The sequence below is a fragment of the Triturus cristatus genome, chromosome 1_2 (assembly GCF_964204655.1).
Source record: "Triturus cristatus chromosome 1_2, aTriCri1.1, whole genome shotgun sequence".
Taxonomy (NCBI): Eukaryota; Metazoa; Chordata; class Amphibia; order Caudata; family Salamandridae; genus Triturus; species Triturus cristatus.
The window spans coordinates 17,636,996-17,649,977 of record NC_140580.1 but is presented as its reverse complement, the minus strand read 5'-3'; the positions used below and the strand labels follow the sequence as shown (position 1 = coordinate 17,649,977).

The 12,982-nt window shown below is 42.6% G+C and overlaps 1 pseudogene across 1 annotated transcript in view; it reads left to right on the top strand.

Moving 5' to 3' along the window:
• Positions 1-12,982, top strand: part of LOC146866653 (serine/threonine-protein kinase 38-like) — a 659,816-nt pseudogene that overhangs the window by 228,920 nt on the left and 417,914 nt on the right. Inside the window, exon 11 of the transcript XR_014966481.1 lies at positions 8,772-8,880. The product of XR_014966481.1 is annotated as a serine/threonine-protein kinase 38-like (transcript). The remainder of the gene's footprint in view (positions 1-8,771; positions 8,881-12,982) is intronic.

Genomic DNA, 12,982 nt, shown 5'->3' with positions numbered 1-12,982 from the left:
CTGTCTTGTATTGGATGTTTTCAATATTTGAATTTGCCTCTCGAAGAAAATCCAGTAAATCATCCCAAGCGTACTCGGCACAGCTTAGGGTAAGGAACCATGTAGGAGTTCCTAAATTCCGTAACATACATTTCAATTCTCCATGGCGTCGGTACCTATATTCATTAGTCCCACGCTGACAAGCCATCAGATTAATCAATTGTGATTCCCAATGATCATCTCGCTGTTGCACTTTGTTCAGAAAATCCTTTGCAGACACATTATGTAGATGTACTCCAGTTTTCAAAATGTGATTTACTGCATAAGATAGTGCAGATAAGTCACTTTCAAATAAAAGATGGAACAAATAAGGAATACTTTGACGAAATCTTGGATCTTCTGCATATAATCTTGTAGTCCGATACTCAGAAGCAGGAATCTGTACTGGACGTTCATCATATCGTCCACCTTTTCCTGTAGGAAACAGCTGGGGAAAACAATGAGCTTCCAAGCTCTCCTCCCATACACTCACGGGAGTTCCTTTTGCTTTTTTCATCTGAAACAGATCAATAGTGTTTCCCATAACTTCTTTAGAATTAAGAGGATGCATGCTGAAATGTTCATAAATTTCTTCTTCTTTTGACTTATCCACTTTTTCAATTTGCCCAGTTGGTATTCCTGTATCTGCTAGTAAAACTTCTTCATCTTCATCCATATAAATTGATTCATACCATTTATTATTTCTTTTCAAATATAAATTTGCTCTTTGTACTTTTCTTACATCCACCAGCTCCTGCCAAATTTTCTTATTCTTTGTAGGTACACCATTAACCAGAATAACTAATGGTTCAGTTTCCAAACTATCTGCATCAATTTGTTTCAATATTTTTTTTCAAATCTATTGGCAAATAGACAACTCTTCCTTTTAAACCTCTTTGTAAATCTGAAGGAGGCAATTTGCCTGTTTTGGGCTCCATACGAACTATAGTCTGAAACGGATGGACACATTGAATGAGTATAGACTCATACGTATTTAAATCACTAAGTTCTGCAGGAATATCAACCAATTCTAAATTATTATGTTCAGCTCTAGCTGGCATTTTATTTTCTTCTAACTTGTTATAGCAGTATTTACAAATACGCTGATCTTCACCCAATTCAAAACAATTTTCCAGAAACAAATATGTAGCAAAATCCTTCCACTCATAATTATTTTCTTTTTCACTTTTTTTTTAGAGATCAACATTCCTTGTTTGAGTTTTATAATGGCTTCTCCGGCAACAAATACAACTAATATTTGGTCTTTCATTAGAGATGATAGTAAATTTTGTCATTTGATCTTCAAATGTTTTATTAACAGTGGGTTCTACATTCTCTTCCACATTTTCTTCAATAACTGTGTCATTTCCTGCACTTTCTTGCTCTGGACCAAAGTAACAAAACTCAATATCCTCACAAACCTTCTTCACATCTGTTACAGATCCACGGAACAGAGCACTATTCAACTCATGTATCTTTAGTGCTGGACTTTTTGCAAAATACAATCTTCTCACAAACTTTCTCATTTCAGTATGATGAACTGCCAGCATCCTAAAATGGTGAAAAACACTTTGACAAAATTTCCTAGAAAGACAAGCCAGAGAATGTCCTTGCAAACCAGTATTCTCTCTCACTCTGCATGGATCTAGTCTTTGAAGCACCTTAATCTTCTGTTTAACACTTTTTTTTTTTACTATATTCTCTTAGAAAGTCACGAAATTTATCAATAGATTCCTGTTGTACAGTACAAATGCTACTACAATTCCAAGTATACACTGGGGCTTTAGGACGTCTCCCCATAACCTCATCAGCTAACACTTCTTCCTCATTTCTTGGAACCATTTTCTCCTTTTCCATTACACAACCATCCTTAACTTCATATGCTCGACCACTGGTGTCAACTGCATGCAGCAAACTATTACTTTGAGGATAACTCTCTTCATTAAAAAATGGTTCAGTACTTGAACTATGCTTCCATTCTCCTAAGAACACTTTACAAATTTATTTTTTTTCACTTCTCTTTTGCATTTGCTTTTTGACTTCATTACATTCACTAATTTATCTAATGTACGGATCCTGTTCAAAATTAAAATGAATAGTTTTCTTTTTAATTCCAAAGCCTTTGCAACAATTGATTCAATATGTTTCTTTTTCTTATAAAATTTGGCTTTCTTCCTATATTTTTTCACATCCTTTAGAAAATTGAACATCACTCTTCTCTGAAACATTTTTCTATGAATGTTTTTAAAATCTATTTTTCTTTTTAAGTCATTCTTTCTTACTTCTGATTGTACATTAGCATTTAGTATATTCTGTCGATTGTCTTGTTGTTTTCTACTTGAAACACTATTTCCAGTGGATATATATTTTACATTTTTTCTTTGCTTGAGGATATTTAAAAAAAATTCCTTAGTCTGCTTACTAGAAGGCTTTTTCTTTTTTCCAACATGAGGTTCTTCAACTAATTTTTGTTGTCCAGTTGTCTTCAAATATAGATGTTGTTGCTGTTCTTTTCTCTTTCTTGATTTTATAGGCATCTTTAATTTATTTCAGTCTTGTTCAGCAATACCTGAAAGAAACTAAAAAAAAAAAATACCTTTATGTAATTTATATATATTACTATATTTTTTATGAGCTTTTCAAAATCTATCATATGAGCTGTCCCTTTCCTACGACTGCAAGTCTTACACAATAAAAGCTACACAAATTAAATCTCTGACAACAATTCCTGTGTGCACACAGACTCATGGTGTGATTCTAGGCAGAAAACAATATTTGATTGGCAATTTCAAAGCACATTTACTACTGTGGTTTTCCAAGTGATAATTTCTGTAACAGCCTGACACATTTTCCTTACAGTTTAGAGAGGCAGAAAAGAGCACATGTCCTAACAGCTACTTGAGAGCATGAGCATGTGGAACCTGGGTGAGTGATTAGACTAGAGCAAAGGAAATGAGCCTTGGTGATGTTGAATGTGGTAGCGTTACACACTACTATCTGAAATACCACACAGTGCTGAATACTTAGCATGGGAGTGCAGGAGAAGCAACTGGCTGTGTGCTAAGAGCGTGCTTCTGGAGACTGTGTATTGTCAGGTGCAAGAGAGATCTGCATGGACGCTTGCAGAACTGCATGAAGACTGCAGAGATGCATGTAAGAGTACATGTGGGGTAAGGGTTAATTGGAGTTTTGAACATGTAGGATCTACCTCACCCATTGCAGGAGTGTAAGGAAAATCTACCCTGTTGATTTCAAATGTGTTAGCATTTGCCTCTCATTTGTGAGATATTGATTTTTGCTGAATGCTAGCCATCACAGTTCAAGAAAACAAGCTGCCCCTTTCCTACGAATGCAAGTCTTACAGAACCAGACCAACACGAATTAAATCTCTGACAACAATTCCTGTGTGCACACAGACTCATGGTGTGATTCTAGGCAGAAAACGATTTTTGATTGGCAATTTCGAAGCACATTTACCACTGTGGTTTTGCAAGTGATAATTACTGTAACAGCCTGACATATTTTCCTTATAGTTTAGAGAGACAGAAAAGAGCACATGTCCTAACAGCTACTTGAGAGCATGAGCATGTGGAACCTGGGTGAGTGATTAGACTAGAGCAAAGGAAATGAGCCTTGGTGATGTTGAATGTGGTAGCGTTTCACACTACTATCTGAAATACCACACAGTGCTGAATACTTAGCATGGGAGTGCAGGAGAAGCAACTGCCTGTGTGCTAAGAGCGTGCTTCTGGAGACTGTGTATTGTCAGGTGCAAGAGAGATCTGCATGGACGCTTGCACAACTGCATGAAGACTGCAGAGATGTATGTAAGAGTACATGTGTGGTAAGTTTTAATTGGAGTTTGTAACACATAGCAAATACCTCCCCCATTGCAGGAGTGGAAGGAAAATCTACCCTGTTGTTTTCAAATGTGTTAGCATTTGCCTCTCATTTGTGAAATATCGATTTGTGCTGAATGCTAGCCATCACACTTCAAGAAAACAAGCTGCCCATTTCCTACGAATGCAAGTCTTACAGAACCAGACCACCACAAATTAAATCTCTGACAACAATTCCTTTGTGCACACAGACTCATGGTGTGATTCTAGGCAGAAAACAGTATTCCTGGGCGATACCAGTACACCTTAACTTATGGTGAAGACATACTCCATAATATCTTACAAGTTCAAGGCAGTTAAATATCTTCCAAAACATAAAATGTAAAACACAACTTTAAAACAAGAATCACATTTATATTTTTTATATCAAAATGCACCACATACATCCCCTCTCAAATTCATAACTCACCTTTAAAAGTAGTTAGTTGAGAAAGAAATGTGGCACTCACACAGCAGATTATCAGAGCCAGAATCTCTGAACTGTACACCTCTCAGCAGAACCAGTAAATGGCAATGTTTCCCTCTCTTTTTTCACACATATACATGTTAACTTCAAATCACAGTGCTTCCCACATTTTTTCAAATGGAAACACACATTTCTATTGGTTGCAAATTTCAACCCTTTCCAAATGATCCCTACCCCCAACATGACTTCTGCCTGCTACCATAGCAACAGGTCATGGAACACTGGTGTGGGCAGAGAGGTCAGAAGTTCAGCACACAATGTTTCTAATCCAAAGAGCAAGAGTGCTTGACTTTTCAAACCTAACCGCAAATCCATAGTAATGTTCTGTGGGAACACATTTTTCTGAACCAATACAAAACATGCTTTTAAAAATTTAAACATACAGCCTAGTTTTTAGTGTAGAATGGTCTGAAACAGCCAATGAGCTCTTTTGATTTAAAAAAAAAGTATGTAAGCCTCCATTTTACAACTATCTTTCTTTTCATATTGCCATTCTACTGAAAGACCCCTTCTGAGTGCATCCAGATCTCCTTGAAAGATGTTCACAGTGTGGATTGTAGGTCATAGCTATGTCTTCTGGAGTGAAAAGTATGCAGAAAAAAGAGGTATTTTGAAAGACCTTGCTTTGCTAAATGTAGACATTAAATGGATTGGTCAGAGAGGGTTAAAGTGCCTTTGGTGAAATCCTTTCTACATCTCCCACAGCCTGACCTTATAATTGTGCACTGTGGTGGAAATGACCTAGGCACTTTAACTGGGGTAGTTCTGGAAATGCTTGTTAAGGACACCTTTGTGCAATTGATGTCACTTTTTCCACAAACTACCTTTGTATATTCTAATATATGCCAAAGGCAAAAGTGGAACTGGTCCAACCAATATTGTCCGCATATTGACAAAGCAAGAAAGCACGTCAATAAGTCTGTTTCTGCTTTCCTCAGAGACTATGGTATGGGTTCTATATACCACAACAACTTGCGCTACAACATGCAAGGCATTTGTAGAGGAGACGGTGTTCATTTCACAGATGAAGGCAACAGAGTATTCCTCTTGAACTTTAGACTCTGCATCGGTACTTACTTGGAGGTACAAAAAAACACTCAATGAACACAACGGCTCTTTTTAGAGCCAACCAACCTCTAAACACTTAATCTAATTCTATCTTTTTATGGTTTTTTTGCCGCCGTGCGCGCACCGTACGCACACCGTGCGCGCACCCCGCGATATTTTTTTAAATGTGTTTTTTTTTTTTTTTAGACCTAAGAGGTCTTTCATGGTCCCCCTGAGAAGGCCTAGGGGGTCAGGGACTCTCTACCCTGCCCCCTTTTCACGTTCTCCACTTGTGTTTTTAGCTCTCTTCTGCCTCTAAAACTCAAAATGGCGGCTAGGGGTGCACGCACCCCGCGATTTTTTGAAAAAAAATAAAATGTTTTTTTCACCCTTCGGGGTCCTTCAGGGACCCCCTGACATAGGCTAGGGGGTCAGGAACTCTCTACCCTTCCCCCTTTTCACGTTCTTCACCTTTCTTTTTCCCTGTCACACACACAACACACAAAATGGCAGCCGACACTTCCTGATTTCGACCGATTCGAATGTTGGCTGTCATGAATCCACCAATCAGAATTACGCTCGCGCACGGTGCACGGCTATAGATATGTATGTGCTTTTAACTGCAATTTTCTCAGGAACTACTGAACAGATTGACACCATATATGCAAAAAGCACATCCCTGACCTGAGGACTTCCTCTTTGCCAAATTTCAAGTAATTCTGTTCAGCCGTTCGGGCTGTACCTTCGACTAAAGGTCCTATGGGAAAATGCATGGGGAAAACGCGTTTTGGGACCCCCCTTTTTTCTCGGCTCCCGCTTGACGAATCACCCCGAGACTTTCAGGGTAGGAGCTGAGCGGAGCGCCCCATTAATTTCGCGAGGATTCGTCAACCGGCGCCAAAGTTATTCAAAATAGAATTTTGAGATTTCCTATGGAAACATGGTCCTAACTATAACTATCTACTGGCGACCGCCAGTAGATTATATATATATATATATATATATATATATATATATATATATATATATATATATTATATATATATATCACATATATGATTGTGTTTCCGGGATCCCGCGCAAAGGCTGGAATATTCTAGTGCTTATGACTTTGATGAGGATACCCCTGAAAGAGAACTAGGATTACAGGTAAGTAACTAATCCTTCTCTCCTACTGTGGCTACGGAGGAGGGTGCTTCTTTTGCTATGGTGGTGAGAAGGGCGGCCAAGGTATTGGACCTTAGCCCTTCCTCAGTGGCAGTTAAGACTAACACATTCACAGAGGTGCTTCAGCTGGGAGTGACCCCCTAAGAACAGCTTCTCCCGTTTAATGAAGCCCTTACTGAAGTCCTGCTTGGGACATGGTCCAAGCCCATCACATGGACTCCTGTGAACAAGACAATTGCCTGCCTCCATTGTCCTTCCACAGGGGACCCCAATTTCCTCACTCAACACGCTACCCCGGAGAGCTTGATGGTCCAAGCCTCAACATCCTTCGTAAACTCTGTTGCATTTCCTACCATAACATAGCGTTTATTTGTAAAGTGTACGTTCAGCCAGAAGGGGCTGAATAATAGATATTTATTGTTACCCATCTCAGTGGTACTCCTTTTATCAACCTCAGAAGGATGAAAGACTGAGTGGACCTGCCGGAATTTGAACCTATGACCATGAGGTCAAACACAGGCTCCTACAGTAGACACATTATTCCACTAAGCCACCAGACCCGACATAGGGAATCCAAGATGGTGGACATCTTAGAAATGAAAATGTTCTCTTCCACCAGTCTGGCACTGTGTCCGTGAACACGGAGTGCCTTTTGGACCATTACTTCCATGCTCTGTGGGATTTGGTTGCGCACGTGCTGCCCATGATCCGGGAGGAGTCCTGGCCATACTCTGCCAAGCAAAGACAGACTGGAGTTGACTATCAGATGTGGGCTGGCCACAACCGACTTGCCAGGCAGAGCGGTTTCTTTGTCAGTATCCTTACAGTGCCATGCTTGGCTGACAACGACTGGCTTTCCAGTGGATGTCCAAACCATGCAAATAGACATTTCCTTTGATGGCTCCCATCTGTTCAGAGACAAAGTGGACTCAGCGCTGGAGTACTTTAAGGAAAGCAGAGCCACGCCCAGGTCCTTGGGCCTTTCCATGGTCCCCCGCCAACCCCAGTCCGCCTTTCGCTCCTTTCATGCTCCAGGCACGTCTTTACTGGCCCAGCTACCAGGGCACACAAGCTCCGCAGCCTCTCTGTGGCTGAGGACTGGGTATCCCTGGACCTCGTGGGTCGGGCAGCTAGATGTCAGTCAGTCCACCCCCACACCAGCCAAAGTCCGTTTAGATCTAATATGCAATTTAGTTGGACACTTCAGGTGCTATAATCAGGCCGAGTGCCATGGCGTTTTTTAAAATTCAACGCAACTATTCTTACTGTTCAACCTGACATGTAAACAGCGACTCACGGCAAAAAAGGATGCCACTTAGACAATGCTACACATCGAGAACTCAGAGCAATTGTCTTTCACATTAGCTGTAACTCCCTCCGCAGTATGTTTAATACATGGCATAATATCGTTGCCAATTTCAATGGTCCAGTTTACATCTTGCATGAAACATTTCCCAGTGGTCAGATGTGAACCCTTTGTAGTGAGCTTTATCTGTGAGATGTGGCCACTTTCTTTTGGTTACCAATTTGAAAAAGCCTCCAAATCTCTTTTGTTCACCCTCCAACCATCATGGGCAACCAGTGGGAGGCAGGATATGCCATCACCTGCACCACAGAAGGTCGATAACATCATACCACTGGATTCTCCAGATTGTCCGAATGAGATACTCCCTCCCCTTCATAACTATCCTACCACCCACTTGCTGCAGACTGACAGAGGACCATCTCTCTTTACTCTGCCAGGAAGTGATGGCTCTCTTGGCCAAGAGAGTCCTAGAGAGGGTGCCGACGCCAGTAGTAAGTCGTGGTAGTACTCACCGAGATATGCAGTGGTGGTGTGGGAGAATGATGAGGCATCTGGAACCAATTTAGTTAGTCTGGCTCCTTTCTTATAAAAATGCTGTGCCCGACTGTTGGGGAGGTGTTGCAATATATATTTGAGTTCCAATATATTCATATAATAAACGAATATAAAAAACTGAGAAATTTTATCTCCATATATATATATTTTTTAAACTTTTGACTAGGCAGAATGTAGTGGTAGTGAGGGGGACTCGAACCGGGGTCCTTCAGTTTAATACCCGAGAAGGAGCGCTCAAATTTCTCTGAGCGCTCTAGTGTTTCTCTGTGACGCCTGTGTTGTTAGTGGGTCACGAGGGATGACGCACCGTGAGGGGCCTGGCCTGGACATCCTCAAAAGTATCGAGAGAACGCCAGTGCAGTACCCTACACGGCAGAGCAGGAGAGATGAAATACGGTAGCAAACAGCTGACTTTGAAAGCAGTAAGCGGGACGCAGGGGGCATTTAGAGGCGCTGCGCAGTTGGTTGTCAGATTGTAAAATTATAATTGAATTTCGCCACGCGCCAACGGTGGGGCGCGTGGCATGGGTCCTTAGCCTCTCACACAGACGGGGTGTTTTAGTCTCGCTGGCATCTTGAGATCAGCACGATATCTCCATTTATTGAGGAAGTTTGGTAGCACTCCACCCTAGAATGAGACGGCTAAGGGTGGTGGAAGACTCAGGGCTGTGCTCGTAATACAGATGGCCCTTGTTCCAAATCTATATCTAACAAGGAGGTTTCTCTTTGAGTGAGAGACGGTGCACCTGAACAGGGCGAGAGTACACAAACCTATATTCATCTGATGTGTAAGAGGTCGCTAGGCTCTTCATAATAAAAGTCCTACTATTGTGCAACATATTTTTAAATTTTTTTAAATTACCAATTTTTCTTCGCATTCTCTTTCTTTACCGAGAGTTCGTGCGGGTAGCTGTTCTCACTCCCCCGCCATTTTGAGTGTACGAATTTAATAAACTCGGTAAGTTTGGCGCTGTGAACGGTGCCGGGTATACTTGTGGTGTTCTGAGCAATGTTTAGTAGGTTAATGTATGCAACCACACCTCCTGATTTGAAAACTTTCCGAATGGAGTGTATTGGGCATAATTCACCATATCAATGACACTTATTGTTACACATAGTGGGATTGAGTGTATCTCACCATTACATTTGTTTGTTTTTAATCGTTACAGGTTCCTCTCGAAAGGCGAGGGGCTCCACTTAAGGTGAAATTTTCCTTTTATCCTCTAAATTGGGAGGAGGAAGGTTCTGCACCTAGGGATTATAGTGGTGAGAAGTCCTGAGGAAAGCCGGGTTATTATTTAGTGCTTGCTGAAACATATTGACATTTATGCAGAGTGGGGGGGGGGTTGGAATCTCATTATAAGCTCTCCCACGTTTTTGTTTTGAAATTTTGAACGGGGCACCTAATTTTAAAATTGTAATAATGATCTCCCGGTACCATTTTTATATCCCTTACTATCACTTGTTCTGCACTGTTAGCTCACCTATGGTTCCACTTCACATAGTGTGTTGTATTGTCTTTCCTTCCCTATTGCTCCACCTCCACCTCCAGCGTTTGGCTGGCGCGGAGGTGTGTTAGCAGCCCTATGATGAAGCATGACACAGCTTGCTGTGTGTGAGGGCAGTTTTATAAAATTGGTGCATTTCCACACACTTATTCATCTCCACGTAGCTTTTTAATCCCTCTTCTTTTTGTGATATTTAATTATTGAGCGGGAGGTCGAAGAGGGTTCATCCTCTCACCCCTCTGTACTTTGTGTGTTTTGAACTCTCGGAACACCAGTACGGACAACCTCAGCGAAAGATACCTAGCAGACTAAAAATGGCGTCTCCATCCAGAAGTGGTGCAAGGTATCTTTCAGCGCTGGGGAGAGCCTTGGTTAGATCTGTTCTCCACTGCAGACCGTGTGCAATGTCAGCGGTTCTGCTCGCTGGAGTTTCTCGCTCTGACACGCTTTTCATCTCGAATGCAGCTCTGGGCTCCTGTACGCCTTTCGGCCCATACCACTCCTGCCCAGAGTTTTCAAGAAGAACGACCTGGCCCAAGCCATCCCTGGTGGCTCCGGACTGGTCTCAGAGAGTTTGGTATCCCGAGTTGTTGAGTATGGCCATCGGTCCTCCAATCGGGCTGCCTCTTCAAGAGGATCTTTTGTCGCAGCAGTAGGGGAGGGTTTTCCACCAGAACCTGTCAATGCTCTACTTTCAAGTGTGGATATTGAGTGGTGACAGTTGACAGCTTTTCAACTTCAACTCGAAGTCTGCAGTTTTATATTGGCAGCCAGGTGTCTCTCTACCAAGACAGTGTACGCCTCCCGTTGGGGCAAGTTTGTGGCATGGTGTGGAGCGAAATAGGTTGGCCCTCTTTCTGCTCCCCTTTCTAAAGTCCTTCTCTTTATTCTTTCTCTTGCCCAGCAGGGCTCTGCTTTGGGGACCGTAAAGGGCTATCTTTCTGCCATCTCAGCCTTTATGCAGTTGCCAGATCACCCATCCCTATTCAAAATTCCCTGTTGTAAATAGGTTTTTGATCATTCCTCAGTGGGACTTTAATCTAGTTCTCACTTCTCTGAGTACGCTCTTTTTGAGCCACCTCACAACTGTCCTCTCAGACTCCTTAGCATTAAGACTGCCTTCCTCGTGGGAATAACATCTGCCTGGAGTGTCAGTGAGCTTTAAGTTTTGTTTTCTAAGCCTCAATACATGAACATCTTTTCAGATCAGCTAGTTCTTCGCACTAGAGATCCTTCCTGCCAAAAATTGTCACTCCCTTTCATGTAAGGCAGTCCATCGTCTTGCCTACATTTTTATGCTCCGCCACATCCATCTATGGAAGAGAAGCGACTCCACTGATTAGATCCAAAAAGAGCCTTGTCATTTACCTTGACTGCACAAAAGAGTTTCCGGGTGGACAACCAAATCTTCGTGGGGTATGTCGGAACAAAGAAGGGGAAGGCCATGCAGAAACAGACCATGTTCCGATGGATCGTGCTCTGCATTAAGATCTGCTAAGCATTGGCTAAGAAGCAACCCCCTGAGGGCTTGCGTGCTCATTCCACCAGAGCTAAGGCTGCAACCACTGCGTTAGCATGTGGAGCTCCGGTCCGGGACATCTGTCATGCATCAACGTGGGCTTCTCTACAAATGTTCATGAAGCATTACTGCCTGCACAGTACGGTCCATCAACATGGGTACTTTGCACGTTCCGTCATGCAGGACTTTTTAGTGTGAAACAGTTTTGCAGACCCAACTCTGGGGAGGTATGGCTTGGGTATCTATTCTAAGGTAAGGAATCTGCGGCTAGAAGTTTCTATCAGATGAACAAGTTACTTGCCTTCGGTAACGCCTTATCTTACCTGGGAGAGATTCTTTCTAGCCGCAGATTCCTTACCGTCCCCGCTCTGAACAGATTTCTTGGAACAGGGTTTTTCCACTTTCAGGGCCCTAGTTTTCCACACCAGTGGGAAGTCTTCTTCGTGGCTCCGTACTCCTGGCATGGAAAGTCGCAAAAACAAACTGACTTCAGCGTGCTGGAGTGGTACCTATATAAGTACCGCACATGTCACTTCTGGCATGGCCGACACCATGTGTAGCCGAACTGTGCCACCTACTATTCTGGATCCAGTCTGATGCCTGGCGATAATTCTAAGGTAAAGAATCTGTGACTAAATAGAGCCTCTACCAGATAAGGAGTAACTTGTTCTACTGGACCAGTTCCAATTTCTATATTTCCTCCAGTCCAACATCCGCTTTAAAAACCTTGGCTACTATTGGCCCTGGGTCAAAATGTGCAATAAAACCTGTGATATCCTTTAAACCTTGACCATGATCTCCCTATCCCTTCTGGCCAGATTAGAAGCTGAAACCGGCTTTCTTGTTATGGGGTATATTAGTACGCAGCAGTTGCCTTCCTTTGCAGGCTCTCAATTCCTTAGTCATTTCTTTATAGCTCTACAGACCACAGACTCCACATTTAACTTCACTTTCCATGGGAATGCTGAAATATTGGCTATTCTCGAACTAATCTTTGTTCTTTCTTGGTCAAGGTCCAAAGGATATCACAGGTTTTATTGCACATTTTGACCCAGGGCCAATAGTATCCAAGGTTTTTAAAGCAGATGTTGGACTGGAGGAAAGAACCTACGAGACCTCCACTGGCTCCCTGTCGAGAAGAGTCACCTTCAAACTCCTCACCAACGCCTACAAATCCCTCAACAATATCGGACCCAAACGAGAGACTATCCTTCCATGTACCCAAGAGGAACCTCCGCTCCACCGACCTCGCCCTGGCAGAGGTCCCCCGCATCCGCAGAAGCACAACAGGAGGGAGAACCTTCTCCTACATCGCAGCCAAGACCTGGAACGAGCTCCCAGGGCACATCAGACGCTCTCCAACCCTGCACACCATCAGGAAGGACCTCAAAACCTGGCTTTTCGACTGACCCGGAGCTCCCCCCTCCCCCCAGCACCCTTGTACCCTCATGGGTGAGTAGCGCACTATATAAACCCCGATTGATTAATTGATTATGG